Here is a 19,272-nt window from a genome sequence, read left to right as displayed (position 1 = left end):
ACCTTTACACATTCAGATTAACATAGGCAGCCAAGATCTATTCCAACCTTACTGTTATGATGGATTCCTCACACCAGATTTTCATAACTTCACTAGTCTGGCAAGCCCCTGAACTTCTAGAAAAAGCTCAGTTCATCAAAAAGAAATCAACTAGTTTCTTTTACACATAACTTTGCGCAGAAAAGGAGGGATGGTTCTTCTCTTATATGTTGCATTGTCTTAAAAAGTTATTACAAATAAAAGTTTGTTTTACACCTGGCAGAAGTTCCTTCAGTTAAGCAAATGCTCAAATGTGTTTCACAGCTTGATCCTATGCATGCTTACTTCTGAGTTACAGTGGTACCTTGGGTTACAGATGCTTCAGGTTACAGAGATGCTTCAGGTTACAGACTCTGCCAACCCAGAAATAGTACCTCGGGTTAAGAACTTTGCTTCAGGATGAGAACAGAAATCACATGGCAGTAGCGCAGCTCAGCGGGAGGCCTCATTAGCTAAAGTGGTACTGCAGGTTAAGAACAGTTTCAGGTTAAGAATGGACCTCCAGAATGAATTAAGTTCTTAACCCGAGGTACCACTGTACAGGGTTTAATGATGCTGACTCCCATGTTAAGTGTGCACAGGATTGCAATCCTAAACATGTGAAATGTCAAGAGATCACAGTTGGGGAAAATCTGTAAATTTCAAAATCTGGTGTCAGGCAATAATTTTATTAGGACCAAAGTGCCACAAAATAACAAGCAAAGCTTCTGAGTTTACAGAACTCTTCGTATTAACCCTGAAACACATATTTCCACCACCCTGTTGGGGTCACTGAGAACTCAAAATGACAAAAGCCTGTTTCCTAATGAATCCTGAATAGAAAATGAAGACCGCGTATAGTTTTCCAAATCCTGTTTCAGTGCTCTAGCTTGAAAAACTGTCCTTGAGACTGACTCTAGCTAATAAACACTCATGCCACATGACTCTTACCTGACATTCCTTACTAACTTTTGTAATAATTTATTGGATAGTTCATCAGAATAAGCCTCTACTGGGCAAAACTCTGACCCTCCCACATCTGAGGGTTTGCACCAAAAAAGGTAAACTTTTTTTTTAAGTGCTTTAAAAAAATGTATGGGTTATACCCAAGTTACACAAATAAAAATCTGCTCATTCAACTGAGCTTTACCAGACCCTTGTCCACAGTACAAGCCGCTGTTACTCCAAGGAAAGTGCTGGGATATGCAGAGGGCAGCTGCAGAGAGGAAGAAGGAAACTGGCAAAAGCAAAGCATTGGCAGTAATGGGAAGAACAGAGGAAGAAAGTCCTCTTCTCATGTAGACTTACACTCATGTAGTTTGGGATGTAACCCATGTTATTTACTATGGAGGGAAAGACCAAAAATTGGAAAGGAAAAGGTAAAGAATGTCATGTGTTCGTTAATTAAGATAAAACCTGAATTACTATATATTTCACTTCATTTTTATGAAACAGATACTGTTTTTAAATTGTGTATTGTATGGCTGTAATTTTATGGCAGGATTAGTCTTCATAGCCAGCCAGCAGCAAAACATGGTTGGAAACCAAAGCCAGACAGAAATTTGTGGCTACTTGTGAATGTAGCATTATCATGAGTACATAGTGTGACTAGGCATCAAAATTAGTTTCCAGATGCCCCAGAGATTGTACAATAAGAATGTATATGGACTAATGCTCAAATATTTTGGTATGAGAGAATAATGAGCTGTACGCCTTTGCTCGGGGATCCCATTGTGCTGGGGCTATACTGTTTGAAGCATAATGAGCTGTAAAGCAACACTCTCATGTCAAGAATCACTCGTCTCATTTTGTTCTGACCCTTTTCACAATTTACCAGATGTATTTTCAAGAAGAAAAATCATGTTTTGAAGACACATTGACATGTTTTATTACTCAGGAAGAACTCAGAGGCCAAATTAGTCCTTATGTCAGGAATGCATGCCTGTCAAGAAGAGTGTGCAATACCTAATGATTTAACTAGATAATGGACAGTGGTTGATAACAGTGCCCTCAATATCTGCTTGTCCTATTTCTTTGTTCAAACTTGTGTTATAGCCCCTACATTCTTCCTGGGAACAATATGTTTTCGGTCAAGAGCAGGGCAAATACACCACAATAACAAGGGGATTTTATCATCTGCTTAGGGTCTGGTAGTTTTGGCAGCTGTTGCCCAGCTAGTTCAAAACCACAGTTAACTCATATGACAGGCTGACAGGAAATCAGAAGAACAAAAAAAAAGTTCTGTCAGGACAAAAATAAGAACAGAAATTTGTAGTATATTGGAAAGTTAGGAAGGACTTTCAGCAAAGAGGTTCAGTGGAGAAGCCACCATAGCTATTACTATGCATAACAGAAAAAGTCTTATTCTCTTAACGTGCTACTTAGGACATGCTTCTGTATTAGTGTGCCAAAATACTGCTATGTCCATCCTACAGTTGCCTGAGTTTCTGATTCAGTGCTATGGCAAACAGAAGTGCTCCTGGGAGAAAGTTTATCTTCCACTCCCAGGACATTACCACCAAACCAAGCCAGTCACCCATGCAAATAGGTCAGACCAGCAACCATCCCCAGCAGCCGCAAGCCTGGGAGGGAACAAACACACCTTGAACATCCTGCAAAAGAGGGTGATGAAGACTAGATTTTGTCTAATCTCCAAATAAAAATATGCAGCTGTGCCTCAAGTTGGCAGCTGTATCAAGTAACCATACAACTGAACCTGAAACGTCAGCTGCCAGAGACTCAAAAAAGCATTTTCAGATTGTAAGCTCCTTGCGGCATAACTTGTCTGCTGTAAACCATCAAGAGTACTGATTATAAAAGTAACAATAAAACTACTACTACTACAAATACCACCATCAGAACTGCCATAGTTTAGTATTCTATAAATAAACCTTGCAGACATGTTCCCTAGTTATTGGCCCACAAAAAATGTTTACTAGTCTGCCTGTCCACAGTATACCATTTCTGGCACATCTATAGACTAAAAGAGTCAGGTACCTGCTTCCAATATTCAAAAGCTTTCTTGCCTGGTGATTCCGGGTAATCTGGCAGGGGCAATTACAAACCTGATATAAATGCATTTTCAGTAATCTAACCAAAGCTGCCTTTTCCAAATTGGCAGAGATTAGGCCAGAACTGAAAGGTCAACTGATCCATTTACATGAATGAAGAAAATTGGTATTGCACAAAATGTTTGCTTGAAAGATTAGGAAAATAGATAACTGATGTTTGTTCATTCAACCCTGTGGCAACTAAGGGATTGGAAGTGACACAAAAAACAAAATAATTGGAAAACAATTGGTCTATCAAGACCATTTTGTTTGTTATGGCTAAGCTATGCAAGAAATATTGCTTGGCAATCCCTGCTAAAACCATTAAAAAAAATTTTAAAGACTAAATTACATTCAAAAGGTTATTCAGATTATAACTTGCAGAATAAATGGCATATCATAAAGATGATAATTAAGTGGCAATAAATACTATCCAAGTCATCAAGGTAACAAAGTTAAAGGTTATCGGAACTGAGTACTTTCTTCTCATCTTCAATTTCTAATTTTGGAGAAAATAAAAAAATCTCAGATGAATATTCTTGAAAAAAAAGAATTTGATCCTCAGTAGATTTAGTGATTACTTAAATACTAGAGGGGTCTAACAATGGATAGTTTTTGTTAAGCCCTTCAGAATCTCCCAGCAGGTCTTCAAGAAAGTTTCAGTCTAGCAGCAGAGGAACTTTCAAAGTCATGGTAATAAGGCTAATTCCTTTCCAGTGAGTGGGTGGAAAGGGGTGGAGGGCTGGGGGAGGACTGTAAATGGAATAATTGTTTGCCTATGAATGTACTTTGCAAATCAGTTCAGTCTTCACATTGTTCAAAGCCACAAGACATTAGCCTGATTGTAAACACTTTGATCTGATCCTCACCCTCTCCCCAAGTTTTCATCACCTCAGTTAGGGCAAGGTGCCCCAAAGGAGAAAGTATTTATTGACCATTGCGGCTTCTCTACATCTAGGTATCAGCCACAACAATTTAAAGTTGCTATTATGCATTCAAATCTCCTAGTGTGTCTGGGATCAGCCCCAAGAGCCAAGCCACCAAATGAGGAGGGTAATAAGACCTAAGAACCATTATTTAAAGAACTACTTTGTGAAGTCTTTCATGACTGAACTAAGATTTGAACCTGCATGATGAAACTTCATGTCCAAAGCAACATCTACCCTAATCAAGCTCAAGTTTCATCCAGGAGGCAGTGAAAAAGGACAAGGGAGTCAACACAAATTTAATAAGCTTGTTTAATTTCTATTTTAATTTCTTTGAAGTTCTTCCTTTTTATCTCATTGCATTCAGGGCTTTTTTCTAGAAAAAGAGGTGCTGTAACTTGTTGAGGTTTCTAAGGGGGAGCACCCACCCAAAGTTGTTTTGCACAAACAATATTGTTTTTAATTTTAAAATATTGAATTTTAATTTTATTTTTAATATTCTAAAAGGGTACAGGTCCAGAGCACATGAAACACATCTGAATGCTTCCAAGCATAAAAACAAGTTAAGGAGAAAACTAAGCAAGTCTCTCCCCCCCCAACATACTAGCTTTCCAAAACCAGGAAGCTCCATCATAGGAGGGTGATTCAAACATGCACTTCTCCATACAGTTTGAAGTAACAAACTCCAATGAAAACTACGTTCATTTTGAGAACATCAAATTCAGAATTTACATGCAGCAAGTATTGATCATGTCAATGGACATTAGATCATAGGGCCTAAAATTACAGGAGGTGGAAGTAAGAGGCTTTGGGAACAAAGCCCAATAACTTAAAAAATAATCTACCGTATTTTTCGCTCTATAGGACACACTTTTTCCCCTCCAAAAATTAAGGGGAAATGTGTGTGCGTCCTATGGAGCAAATGCAGGCTCCTTGGCTTCAGCGATAGCAACGCGAAGCCTCCAAAGCACAGAGGGAGCGTTCCCTCTGCGCTCCGGAGGCAACGTGTTGCTTTCGCTGAAGCCTGGAGAGCGAGATAGCTGCCTGAAGCCTTCGGAGCGCAGCGGGACCTCGCGCTGTGCTCCAAAGGCTTCACAACCTTGCCGCCGCTCCCGGACCTGTTCTGGGGGCTGGGGTCGGGGGAAGCTCGGCCTTCCCCAGCCCCGTGGCTAAAAACGAAGCCGCGCGCAGCCTCTCCCGGCTGGAGAGGTTGCGCGCGGCTAGAGAGGAAGCCAAGACAGCGAGCGGGATGGATCCCACTCGCTGTCTTGGCTTCTTTGCTCTTTGGGGCTGGGGGGGGGGGAATAACATTTCTTTTTCTTGATTTCCCCCCCTAAAAACTAGGTGCGCCTTATGGTCCGGTGCACCTTATGGAGCGAAAAATACGGTAATCTGTTCCCCAGTAGAAGCCAAGAGGTTCTGACCACCTGCTCAGAACTTTGCAATGAGGAGTGCCTTTAAAAGGATACATACAATTGCAATTATGTGTCCAGGTGTTAAGGGGAAAATGTAAAGAAATTCATTAGGCCTGATCAATTTCTGTAAAGATGCATAATAAGAAAGCACAAAAATGTTGTTGTTACAAGCGCAAAATTTAAGCAAACAACTAGCACAAGTAAAAAACCTACTCAGAAATAATTAACCTGTAACTGTGTGGAATGTGGGGCTGGCAAGCATGCACACCCTGCCTGCTCCATCCCCCAATTTTGCCATGTACAGCAGCAGGGTATGAAAGGAGCCTGCAAGCATGTTTGCTTGAACACACTTACAAGCCTTCCCGCCAGCAGGAGCCCTGTGTGATCAGGGTTGCCAACTGCAGGGAGGCTTATAAGTGTATTCAAGTGTGGCATGAGGTCTTGCCACTAAAAACAGCAAGGTTGGGGCAGAACGCTAAAAAATCCTGTGTCTCTCACAGTTACAGATTAATAATTCCTGAACAGGATAAGATTTAGTACTAATCTGATAAAAAGGCACCCAAGAATTCAATTTGAGGTACCCCAGACAAGTTTCTTAGAGGACAGCTAAGCTGAGTAGTGCAGGGGTAGGCAACCTAAGGCCCAGGGGCCAGATGCAGCCCAATCGCCTTCTCAATCTGGCCTGCCAACGGTCCGGGAATCACCGTGTTTTTACATGAGTAGAATGTGTCCTTTTATTTAAAATGCATCTCTGGGTTATTTGTGGGGCCTGCCTGGTGTTTTTACATGAGTAGAATGTGTGCTTTTATTTCAAATGCATCTCTGGGTTATTCGTGGGGCATAGGAATTTGTTAATTTCCCCCCCCCCCCCGGAAAATATAGTCTGACCCACCACATGGTCTGAGGGACAGTGGACCGGCTCACAGCTGAAAAAGGTTGCTGACCCCTAGAGTAGTGTGACTGGATGCAATGTGCTAATCTTTAACAGGACAGGTAGATTCATGAGAACCACATTTGCAACTTCCTTATTCTGATGGCTGGAACGATTCTGTTTATCACAATCAAATTAAATGATGGACAAGTCCATGACCACCGCAACCCTCTTTAACTGTTTCCTCCACTTTGACCTGTCCTAAACTGTCCTTCAAGGCATCAGAAACAACGATATCATCTCTTTGTTTAAAAACAAGTTTTAAAATCTGCTCTCAGGAACTAGTACCTTTGACTCAGACATTCAGCTACTATTAAAAGAAACTATTAAATATCATGAAAGAAACATACAGAGCCAGCAGTAAAGACAGCAGCACGCGAGACATCTAACATGAATCCAAGCCTATCTCACTGCAACATGTCACATGACATTCCATTCCAAGTACAAGTGCATTGGAAGCAGATATACGTCCTATAGCTTAGTTTTAAAAAGTCTTATCTGCAGAAAATTTTATTGATCTATAAAACTTCTCTATTTCTAAGATATGAAAATTTAAGCCAAGGGAGGAAAAAGAGCTCAGTTGTCTGCAGCAGAACTCTAGAGACTGGGAAAGGATTAACCAGCTTTGACTCTGTCCTATTTTAGGATGCCTACTTGAAATATCTCCTGAACTAAATGACTAAACAAGCCCCCCCCCCCCCAAATCAGAAAACAAACTGTGAATAATTGTGAATAAGAATAAAATGATCGTTCCTGGGCAGCATAAAATGATCGTTCCTGGGCAGGAACAATCAAACTTTTTTGACGCTGTAAAATCTCATGTCATACTGTACACGGCTGTTACAGCACCAGCAACAAGAAGCCAAGACAAAACCAAAAGTTTCATTTTAAGTCCAGTGGGAAATTGCTAGCCCGAAGACCATTCAGATATATTATGCTGCATGCACTGAAGTAGAAGTACTATCCATTCTGCTTCTTCCGTAGCAGGTTCCCAAGTCTCATCCCTCTGTACTGCAGGAGCTTAAGAGTCTGGCACAGCAAACTCTCTTCTAGCTGAGTGTTACAGAGGGAAACCGTATGCATATGGAAGTTTACAATAGCCTAGGAGACACTGATATAGTCCAGATGGAGCTCTAAATCCTATTGAGTTCAATATGTGCATAGGATTATGTCTTATAAGACACTCAAACTTGGGATATCCTCTGTGAATCTTCACTGCATAGTTCTGATGGCATTATTTCGACAGACATGTATGACATTGGGGACATCCCCCACAACTGTAAGGACAACCTCTCAGCTAAATGTATCCACACAAATACATGGTACAAAGGTGAGAATTTGTTCTTTTTCAGACAGGTTCTACCCTGATGACAGAAACTAAGGGGCTGAATAGGTACATGTTCTGCACGTAGAAAGACAACCAGTTCATTGGGAACTGACTTATATGCATTTGAAAATTGGTTTTGACCTATTGGCATGCCTCACTTCTGTTTTCTCCATGCAACAATTCTTCCGCTCAATGAGTGAAGTTCTGAATTTTCAATGTAGGTTGCAGGGATTATGCATTCAAATAAAATGATTTCAACATAAACTGATTTTCTACTTCAATGTCCCCAAAGCAGCTTACGATAAATGTAATAGGAACATAACACATTTAAAGTTAATAAAATAAACTCCCGGAAAACAATTAAAATGGCCTAGAGAAACCAGAACAGTCTCATGTTCAGAAACCAAATACATAACAAAGAAGATAAATTTTCTTCTGTCAAACTTCAATAAAATAGACCTGGCTGATCTCCCTTGGAAGTTCAATTGCGCAGATACCTATCACAGTAAAAGCTACCAACGAATGACGTCAGTGGCACATACAGAGTCATAGAATTGTAGAACTGGAAGGGACGCTGAGGTCTAGTCCAACCCCCTGCAATGCAGGAATCTCAACTAAAGTATCCATGGCAGATGGTCATCCTCTATATATTTACACCTTGCCTTTTCCCCTGACAGGGACATCGTTAGTTGATTTTTAATTCACAAGAAGGGGGAAGGCATGTAAGGGAGAAAATGTCCCCTAAGTGGTTCCAGGCCTTAAAAGGTCAAATACAGAACCTTAAATTATCTTTGGGGGTGGGGAGTGCTGTTGGCTTAGCCTGGATACTATCTAGGCCAACATTTACTTGGACCTTTAGAAGTTTCTGAACTACTGAGGGGAGCTCCAGCTACAGAATATCTCTCAATAAAAACTAAAATTCTAAGCCCTTTGAATAATAAGCATTGCATATTCTGGCTATAGTCCCTTCATCAAAATCTATGGAGTATACCCTTGCAGTACTTCTCCAGAAATCTATTGAAGTTCCAGAAGCTTCAGCTTTCTGGCAGAGCGTTCCAAATTGGCATGCTAACCTATATTTAAGATACTACTGTGGAACAACCAATATTAAGAGTAAGCAATTCAGTATGTAAGTATGTGAGTTTCTACCAAATGTTCTCTAGTGTGACCAAGAGACAGAATACAGGAACCTAGAAAGGAGGAGGGGACATGTCTTAGACATAATTCCTTTTCCATGCACGGAGCTGAACAGGTAGGAAAACTCAATCAAAAGGATACAGTATAAGCAACAAGAGGCCTGGCCTATACTGGGCCCATCCTCTTTTAGCACAAAACTAAAGATCCACATTCACTTTTAAATGAAAGAAGAGGAGGGAGCATGACCAGTAACAAGTGAATTTTGATTTGTAAAAGGTGCTTTAAACAAGTATTGTATATAATAATAATAATTTTATTATTTATACCCCACCCATCTGGTTGGGTTTCCACAGATACTGTATGTTGCTATCCTCCCCAAAATTTTCTTCTGCCCCCTACCCCCATCTTCATTTTTTGCCATTGCTTTAAAATTTCCAGAAACTTTACATCTCTGATTCCACCCTGTATGCATATATTATAGTGAGGGCAGCAAAAATCCTTCACCCAAACCAATTAATTGTTCTAAATATTTGTGAATTCCAGTTCTATACAGGGCTATCTAGTTTTTTGCTAGCTCCTAAGTGTCTCATAGTGACCTGACCTTTGTGACTGCAAATTAAGTAGCATAAGCAGCAATGCCTTAAGTGACATGAGGAATATATAACTACTCTGAAAGCCATAGCAGGAATCCCCTGCCCAAAAACGAAGTCTGTTGGAGTTTCTATGTAAAACTTTGGGAGTATTTTAACATCACAGAGTATATTGAATGATATATGAGCTAGAAAACCTTACCTGATTATTTATTTAGGTGCATCCGATCAGAACTACCTACAATTAACATTACCGGTTTCACATACTTTTGTTATGATATTCCATTACTAAATTGTAATGAAAAGCTGCAAGTAATAATTTACACAAAATTCTGACTAATTAATAACACCTTGTCACTCTATACACTGCTCCACCAGCCAGCCCTGACAGATGCTGAAAAGCACAACCATATTCAACCTGTTCTGCATCCGTTGCACTAGTTAACAATTTGCTTCCAGGTCCAATTCAAGGTGCTTGTGTTAACCTTTAAAGCAGGAATTAGGAGTGTCAGCCCTGGGAGGCAAATACAAGCCTCCCTATCAGGCTTTTGGGACTCTCCCCAGGCTACACCCCTCATCTCACCCACTATTCTACGTCCTTCTTGAGCGCTTTGCCTGGCTGAACAGTATGCCTTAAATTATGGTAATGCCTTTTCCTTGCCTGGATGGAGAGATATAGAATATGTATGTGTTTGTTTCTGTGTGTAGAAATCTCTGGCTAAAATATATTCTATTGTACAAAGGGAATAGTGGCATCTATTGTCCCAGCCACCTTTGCCTCGGTCCCCACACTAACTAGTGGTATGCAGTGGCCAGATCACTCCGCAAAGGAATGCAGCCCTTGGGCCAAGAAAGGCTTCCTACCCCGGCTTTAAAGCCTTGCATAGCCTAGACTCACAAACCTCAAAGACTACTAGTCCGCTGAGGTGAGGTCAGTCAACAGGCTTTATTATTTGTAGCGTCTTTGTGGCAAGTTACAACTGCAACAACTCAGAGGCACAGACCATTCCCAAACTGTGTCCTAGCACAGTGTTCCCCAACCTTGGGTCTCCAGCTGTTTTTGGACTACAACTCCCATCATCCCTTGCTAACAAGACCAGTGGTCAGGGATGATGGGAATTGCAGTCCGAAAACAGCTGGAGACCCAAGGTTGGGGAACACTGTCCTAGCAGCTATAGGTTAGGACATCTACCTCTTTGCTTTATTTTCATGAGGAAAGCAAGACCTATTTCTTTAGGATGATTTTTGGTAGAGGCCTTCCTGCAGATTTAGTTTACTACGTAACTGGATTTTGTCCTTATTAGTATCTTTAATTACTGGTGGTAAACTGCTTTGAGCAACCCGAAAAGACATGGAGCATGTCTTGTTGACATTTAAGAACTCACAAAGTTTATGGGAGGCAAGAAGCCACATTTATTACTTTATAGAAGCCACATTTATTAGTTCTCATTGATGCTTGTTCTTCTGTATGTTTTAACAATTCAAGCTTTAGTAATACTTTCCACCAGCTTATTAAGTTAATTACAGAGTTTAACAAAACACCTCCACCCTATGTTACTGTCTCATCTTCTGGTGAGATGGTAGATTTCTATAGCAAATTCCATATATTTAGAAAATCTAGTTTTATATTCAAGTTGTTTAAAAACTATTGGGTGTCAGGTGTAAGCAATCAACTAGAGACTTGCTAATTTTTAATTTGTTAGCAGTGGCTTTCAACCTTCGAGTCCGTGGCTCCCTTGATCAACCACATTTTTTCTGTGGCTCCGCTGTGAGAGCCACTTACACTGGGGTTCCATTACAGGACATGTGTAAGTGGGGATTCTCCCATTCTGCCCCTGCCCCACCCTGTTCTGCCCCAGCTGGGTCCCCTGAATGTTCCTCAGGGAGAAAGAGAGAGAAGTAATGCTGGAAGATGTGGGCTGCAAGTTAATGAAAGAACATTCAGGGCTCCTTTGAACATTCCTCAAGTCTCCCCAGAGTGCTCCAGCACACTGGTTGACAACCAATGGAACTTTGAATCTTGACACAGTTGTCTAACTACTATTTGATCTCTTTTTTTCTGACACTCTCCTCAAAGATGCAACATTTTATTTTATTTAAGGATTAATAAGGGTTATGCAGTCCAGGACACCCATGTACCAATAAAACAAAAATCCTCAACATTCAAAAATTCTGTTTTTACACTGAAGTATTTCAGTAATTTTACCATATTTTGATATTGTAGCAGTTATACACTGAGGTCCGGCGCTGAGGGCCTTCTGGCGGTTCCCTCACCGAGAGAAGCAATGCTACAGGGAACCAGGCAGAGGGCCTTTTCGGTAGTGGCGCCCGCCCTGTGGAACGCCCTCCCATCAGATGTCAAAGAGATAAACAACTACCTGACATTTAGAAGACAACTGAAGGCAGCCCTGTTCAGGGAAGTTTTTAATGTGTGACATTTTAATGTCTTTTTAATCTTTGTTGGAAGCCGCCCAGAGTGGCTGGGGAAGCCCAGCCAGATGGGCGCGGTACAAATAAATAATAATAATAATAATAATAATAATACTACAAATACTTTTTATCTCACACATTACTTTGGAAAATAAAAGCCCCTACTTGGAATAAAGTCTTATGATCAACAGCTTGTCAAGAGAGTGAAATACTGAACTGCATTTAGTAATCCCAGTAATTATAATGGGTGCTTGCAGAGAACTAACAATGATACTCAAAACATACCAGAACCTCCCTCTTCACATGACTTCTAGGAGGTCATGGGAAAAGTGAAAAAGTAGGACCTCACATGTATTGAGGTTTAAACTACTGAACTCAAGTATGTGTCAATCAATTGCATTTAATAAGGAGGAGACTTGTGGAAGCTAAGGCTTCTCTCCCACGTTTACTGAAACAAAGCCAAAATATTTAGCATCAAGAATGCATTCCTGGTTCTCCACACTGGTGCCAGAGGTTCCAGCACACTGTTTAGACAAAAGAACAACTGCAGGAAGCACGTGTAAGAAAAATGGAAAACTGATCAAATGGAAACATCTAGGTGTATGTGAATGGGTCCAAAGCTAACATCCCAGCATAAATAGCAGCCAGGAAAGTCACCTATAAGTGCTGTCCTGTTTCAAATTTCATTACTCCAAAATGATCTAGAGTTTCAGAACCATGTTCTCAACACACTTCAGTTGTTTTCATTCAATGTTTCACAGGAAATAGGCATACAAACTGAAAAAAAACTCATTTGCAGTGGTCACACGAGCTATGCTGATTGCTACTGTGCTACTTTAGACTGATGACAAAGTAGCACAAACTTCAAGATGGGTAGGGAAGGATGCATTTTTCAGAATTAGAATTTGAGATACTGTATTTTTTGCTCTATAAGACTCACTTTTTCCCTCCTAAAAAGTAAGGGGAAATGTGTGCGCGTCTTATGGAGCAAATGCAGGCTGCGCAGCTATCCCAGAAGCCAGAACAGCAAGAGGGATTGCTGCTTTCGCTGCGCAGCGATCCTTCTTGCTGTTCTGGCTTCTGAGATTCAGAATATTTTTTTCCCTTGTTTTCCTCCTCCAAAAACTAGGTGCATCTTATGGTCTGGTGCGTCTTATAGAGCGAAAAATATGGTATCTTATGCCTTGTGAAATGGTATTACCTGACTTTGCTTCTGTCTGAACTAATATTTAGGCTATGCATCCTGAGTGGATGCAACAAGCACCTCCTCTCAAGGCAGGTAATTCAGCTGCATCTCTGAACTGGGGAGTAACTGAATACTCTACTGAAAACTAATGCAGAGACAGCAAAGAATTGCCCACCTCCAGTGGAAACCAACTGCAAGACATACACTCAGAACAGAAGATTGTGCAGAGTTGCAACAGAAAGCCTTTACTGTTAGTAGATAAATAAAGGAGCCTGGAAGTCCAAACTAATTAATTTATCATTGCATGTTTGCAGCACAGTACTGTACCTCCACACAGTTTAACAATTAGCAAATTAGCATAAAGTGGTGTGTAGATAATGGGCATTTTTGTCAAAAGGTCTCCCCCCCCCCACAATTTGATACTATACAGGGGCCACTTTTCTTCAGAAGAGAGGAACCCACTTCCACACATTAAACTTCCCCTAAATGCTTATCAGCCTCCACAGTCTGTAGGACACAAGGGTAGGAAAGTCATTACTTTTCAGCCAGCAGTGACAAACTAGAAGGCACCCACTCTTATTGCAAAAAGATTAACATCCATGAAAGCTTATGTCCTAATAAATCCATTACTCTTTAAGGTGTCACAACACTATCGGTTTTACTGTAACAGACTGCTGAGGCTTCCCCCTATGGAAGTTGTCATTTAGAACTGAGCTTTTATAGAACTGCTTCTTACTATTTTTTCATAGCACTGAATATATACTTCACTTTAAAGGCTCCCTTCAGGAAACATCACATGTCCTAGCATATCTTCAGTTTACCAGCTAATAATAAATTTCTAGTTGGTCCAGAGAGTGTCAAGCATCCATATCTGTTCTTGTATCAATATCTGTTCTTGTATCAAATACTTAGCTATCAGAAATGTATTCAAGGACCCGAATATCTTAGAAACATGGTACAGGACTTTTATCTATCTGATAATCAGCAAGTGACATATAAATTGATATGGAAGTTATTTACAATGTAACGTTCCACTGTGAAATATTAGTGGGAGAGAGCACAACAACAGAAAGTCATGCTGCTCTCAAAGGGCTAATACCTAGGTTTATAGATCCAATACATCACATGTAAAAACACAAAGCATGTTAAAGATGGAGCTATTTCCACGTTCTCAAAAAAATCTGAAGTTTTGTTAGGGTAAAAACAAGCTTCATTTTGGTCATACTACTTTCTCAAGTCATACAGGACAGAAATTATTTTGCTGGCAAATGTGCATACTACCAACAATATTTTTTTTTTGCTAGATGAATGGCGCAGCTATCTCTTCTAAGGAACCTCCCTACCTCACCTTCAGTGAATTTGCTTTAGAATAGTTGATCAAGCTACCTGAAGAAGCATTTTAAAAAGAACCACATGTATAGTAGCTTAGTTTACTAAAGTGTTTTCAGTGAAATTTAAATTAGTTATTTCCCCAGGACTCCAATCCATTAAACATCTTAACATCAAGTGGGTGTGCCCTATTTAGAGGATCAAATATACAATTCAGCACATCCAATCCCTACAGTGATTACACAGAGGGTACTTCAGTGCACACTGGTCCCCTAACCATGGACACAGCCAGCAAAAATTACTGGGAAATGTACTGAGTGATGTAAGGAAAAGGTACTGTATACTATACTGCCTTTTCTAGCCTCACTATTGCATTTCCAAATGTGCACTACAACACCAGACCAGGAAAGCTGCTGTTTTAACACGCCCTTACACGTTGCTTCTAAATATACTGAGCTTTTTTATAAGTTGTACTAGATGCCTGTACTGGATTAAGCTTTTGGAATGCAGTGCTCATTCTGCATGTGGTGGAACAGCCAGCAATTACTGGTATCATGACCGCATTACCTACAACAAGAATAATGGTTCCAAGGCATCGCTTTACAAGTCAATAGTACCTCTGGTGAATAAATTGATTTTTTAAAAAACAAACTTGCACTTAACATGTTCAGTGTCAATGATTCCTGCAGGCCTAGCTCTCCAGGATACAGACTCTAAAGCAGTCCCAGCATATAAACATGTACCTACAGAGAAGCAATGGCTCCTACTTAGCAGTTACAAAGTTTCTAGCACTTCCAGCTGTAGATATTGGCCAAATAGTCCAGACCACAATAACAGCACAGAATTAGGTAGCAACCTTACAAGGATTACAGATCTCAACACAGATCTGAAGCATTGAGTGGCATTGCTATTACTATAGTTAGCATCAAGTAATTCTATCAGCTACCACTTTCTTCTCAATCAGGGAACTGTGGGTGCAGATTGAGGGCCTTAGAAATTAGCATTGCTACATTAGATTGCAGATAGAAGGTTGAGCCATATAGCTAGATGTTTCTGAGATTCAGCATGACAGTATTATAAAAAGGGAGCTCCTGAAACACTTAGCCTAGGCCTTACAGCAGCTTGCTCGTCCAACACTAACTAACAGAGAACTCATTCCTCAACATGGCAGGCAACTGCAGAGTTTTTTTAATGAAAGGGGGCCTGCAACACTCCCAAAATGGCAAAGGCACGGCAGCAATCTTCTAGCAGGACCTCAAAGATTTCCCTACACGTTAAAGATGGCCCAGTTTCCCAGTCTCAAGAAAACATCATGGTACCCCAAGGCCACTCGTTCCTACCGCCTAGCAATCCAGAGACCCTTCAATCGCAACCCAGTATTGCCGACCCTGCCTGCGGCGCACCTCAATGCTCAACACACACACACACACACACACGAGGAGAGCAGAGCAGTGCTCCCAGCGCCAATTGCACCTGCTCAGCCAGTATCGCACGTCCACCTGCATTCTGGTGGGTGCCGGATCTACCCTCCCCCCACCTGCCTTACCATCAGACGCCCCTCCGGGAAGGGAAGACCGTGGCCCAGGCCCAAGGTGAGATGCACCTCGTGGGGAGGAGGAAACCCGAGAGTGGAGGAGATTCGGGGCGCAGGGAGAGCGAGCGGGCGCGGAGGGATCAGCGGAGGAGAGGTGAGAGTTTGAAATCCGCCAGGAGATCCAGCGCGAGCCAGAGCTCCTTGGAGAGGCCTCGGGGACTCCCCGAATCCCGGGCCTGCGAGGGCCCCGCGCCGGTGCTGGCTGCCGCTGCCGCCGCCGTCGCCCCCACGGAGCTTCACCTACCGCGGCGCGCTCCCGCTCGTCCCCCGCCCGCCCGCCAGCCCCTGAGAAGCCCCAGCGAGGAGGCCGCTCCCTCCCGGGACTCGCCGCCGGCACAGTGACCGACAGAGGAGGCGACCGAGCAAGCGCGACGGCGCCGCGACACGTACCTGGGGGAGGGGCGGCGCACAGGAGCCTAGCAACCGCCGGCACGAGCGCGCCGCAACCAATCAACGAAACCTTTCCGCGGGCCGAGCCGCAGCGCAGCGCAGCTCGCCAGACTCTGCCCGTTTGGCTCGCGACAGCCCCGACCCAACCCGCCGGGCTCCGCCTCGCGCGCGCCCGGCCTCCCCCCACCCACCCCCAGCCGCAGGACACGCCCTCTCGCCGAAGGAAACCACGCCCCTCCTCGGCGTACAGAAACGGGCGCACGCTCCCCTGGCCACACCCTCAGGGCTCTATATAGCACGCCCCCCCATCAAGGGACCGAGGCCACGCCCACCACCAGACTTATTATTGGGCAGAGGTGAATAGAATTCCGGTTCTTCGTTTCCCGATTGGCCTGTCCTAAAAATTCTTGTGGGAGGGGGAAAGCGCAGCCAGCGCGCCTTGCCCCACCTGCAAACTCCGCCCACCGCTTCTCCTTTCTTCTTGGGGACAAAGACTGAGAAAGAGTGAAGAGCGTGATTCTCCATCCCTAAAATTCGAAACCCGCCATCTAGCACTTGTTTTGTAAAATAAGCGATACTGAGGTCTTATCTGTTTAGAAGGCATGACTCTTAGCTCTAGATCAGAGATGCCTGCTGTGATTATTCGCGAGAGGCATGCACTCTGCGCGCTCTCAGAAATACGTTCATCAGCAACCAAAGCACTTTAATGAAATACAAGCTCAGAACAAATGCAGTGGAAAAGCAATCCATAAAATATGAATGCTGTCTATATTAAGAGTGCTGAAGTACAGTGACTTAAGCATTGATTTAGATCAGAGGTTGTCATCCTTTTTGGGTCCACCGCTCCCTTGACCAACTACCTTCTTTCTGTGGCACCCCTGTGGGGCTCAGGAGCCCAATTGCGTCACCCCTTGCCTGCAGAGCGGGCAGCCCCTCACCCTTTTTGGAACCCTCCCTTGTGGAGGGTTCCCTCAGCCTCTTCTTCTCCCCTCTCCTTGGGAGTCCTCTGGGCAGCCGCAGCTGCTGCCCCGGTCTCTGAGCTGTGCCACCTGCCCCAAAGAGAGATGCCTCCTCACATTGCCCCACAGGGGCCTGGGAAGCACTCCCTGGCCAGCAGCAGAGGCACCATTTGCCTGGAGAGCTTGTAGCAAGGGCTGCTGTAACAAACAGTTGCACAAGCCTTTGGGAGGCAGGGACGTGAGAGGGCATCAGAGGAAGGTAGGGAAGGAAAGAGGGGACAGAAGCCAGTAGCACCCCTGACTATCATTCAAGGCACCACTGATTTAGATAATGCAACCTATTATGAAGGCTCACAAGATTTCTATCACATCCCCTCTCAGTCTCCTCTTTACCAGGCATACCCAACTCCCTCAACTGTTCCTCATTAGGCTTGGTTTCCAGGCCCTTGACCATCTTGGTTGCCCTTCTCCGCACATATTTCTGCTTGTAAATATCCTTCTTAAATTGTGTTGCCCAGAGTGGACACAGTACTCCAGGTGTGGTCGGACCAAGGCAAAATACAGCAAAACTATGACTTCCCTTGATCTAGACGCTATACTTTTGTTGATGTAGCCTAGAGTAGCATGAGCTTTTTTTTGCTGCTGCATCACACTGTTTACTCGTGTTAAACTTGTGGTCTAAGACTCTTAGGCCCTTTTCACATTTACTACTGATAAGTCAGGTGTCTTCCACCTTAAATTTGTATGGCTGGTTCTTCCCAGTGGCGTAGCGTGGGTTGTCAGCACCCGGGGCAAGGCAAGTAATTTGCGCCCCCTAACCCGTGGATTTGCGCCCCCTAACCCATGGATTTGCCCTAACCCCAGATGTTGCGCCCGGTGCGGCCGGCCCCCCCTGCACCCCCCACGCTACACCACTGGTTCTTCCTGCCTAAGTCTAGAACCTTATATTTGTCCCTACTGAAATTCATTTTGTTAGTTTTAACCCAGTTCTCCAATCTCTAAAGGTCATCTTGAATCTTGACTCTGTCTTCAGTGGCATTGGTTCCCCCTCCCAGTTGGGCTACCCCTCCCAGTTTGCAACAACAACATGATAATTCTATATATGAAGTGATACTTTGACGGGCACAGCAGTTTCACCTCCCTGCACATCCATGAACATCTTAGTTCACAGAGTTGGTCAGAGTGTGTTGCCACTAAGGCGATATAATCCACAAATTGGTGAGGAAAGAAGTTGAAGGCTCCTGGAGCACAGAAGCTGAGATGACCTTCACAAGGAAAGTGGGGTGGGGAGAGCTGAATGGGACTGGGGGCTGGCAGGAGCCCCTGGAGCAAATGAAGTGGGTGGAAGGTCAAGATGCCCAGGAGCCAGAGCGCTAGGGGTCTATAGGCACTGCAGAGTATGTTTATCTATGTGGGTGCAACATGAGGATCTTAAGCACATTCTTGAGATGCCCCCTAGTCAATGCTGCCATTGTCCTCTACTTTACATGCAGGCACAGGCCCGACTCTTGCTACCTCCGGCCCACGGCCTGAGGAATGCAGTATGCTTGGATTTGCCCTTTCTCAGTGCTGACTCTGGGATTTTCCAGGCATTAAACTTGCCATTTTGAGGCCAATCCCATTGCAGCAGGAGTAAGAAAGCCTAACTGACATTGCTGTAAATAAAGGACCCCAGCAGTTGATTTCCCTGCCCACACTTCTCCTGAGAGCAAGATCTAAGAGTACACTGCCTGGATCTCTATAACTGGGGGAACGAACTGGCTGGCTAAGCTATCTGTGGTACCGTTTCTCACACCAACTGAAAAAGGGATGGTGCTGCCTGTAGTAGCCATTGTTGCCGGCACAATAACAATGATCTTGCTCTAGAAGAATAAGTAGAGATGCAGGAGGATGGGTGAAGTGGCACGGTTCATCTGCCTTTGAACAGTTGAGTAAGAAATCAGGGATGTCGCCAACTAAGGTATACTGAGAGTAGACCTATTAAAAGTAA

The 19,272-nt window shown here is 43.2% G+C and overlaps 1 protein-coding gene across 2 annotated transcripts in view; it reads right to left on the bottom strand.

Moving 5' to 3' along the window:
• DAG1 (dystroglycan 1) overlaps nucleotides 1–16,483 on the bottom strand; it is a 64,259-nt gene extending 47,776 nt beyond the window's left edge. The window contains exon 1 of one of the 2 annotated variants that reach the window (XM_028718569.2): nucleotides 16,324–16,483. The gene's annotated coding sequence lies outside the window, so the exon portion shown is untranslated. Of the gene's footprint in view, nucleotides 1–15,885; nucleotides 16,179–16,323 lie in introns of those variants that run through there. The other variant, XM_028718570.2, reaches the window with a different exon arrangement.
• Between the last annotated feature and the right edge of the window lie 2,789 nt (nucleotides 16,484–19,272).

The sequence above is a fragment of the Podarcis muralis genome, chromosome 2, assembly GCF_964188315.1.
Source record: "Podarcis muralis chromosome 2, rPodMur119.hap1.1, whole genome shotgun sequence".
NCBI classification, from domain to species: Eukaryota; Metazoa; Chordata; class Lepidosauria; order Squamata; family Lacertidae; genus Podarcis; species Podarcis muralis.
This window is presented reverse-complemented; position numbering and strand designations above follow the sequence as displayed.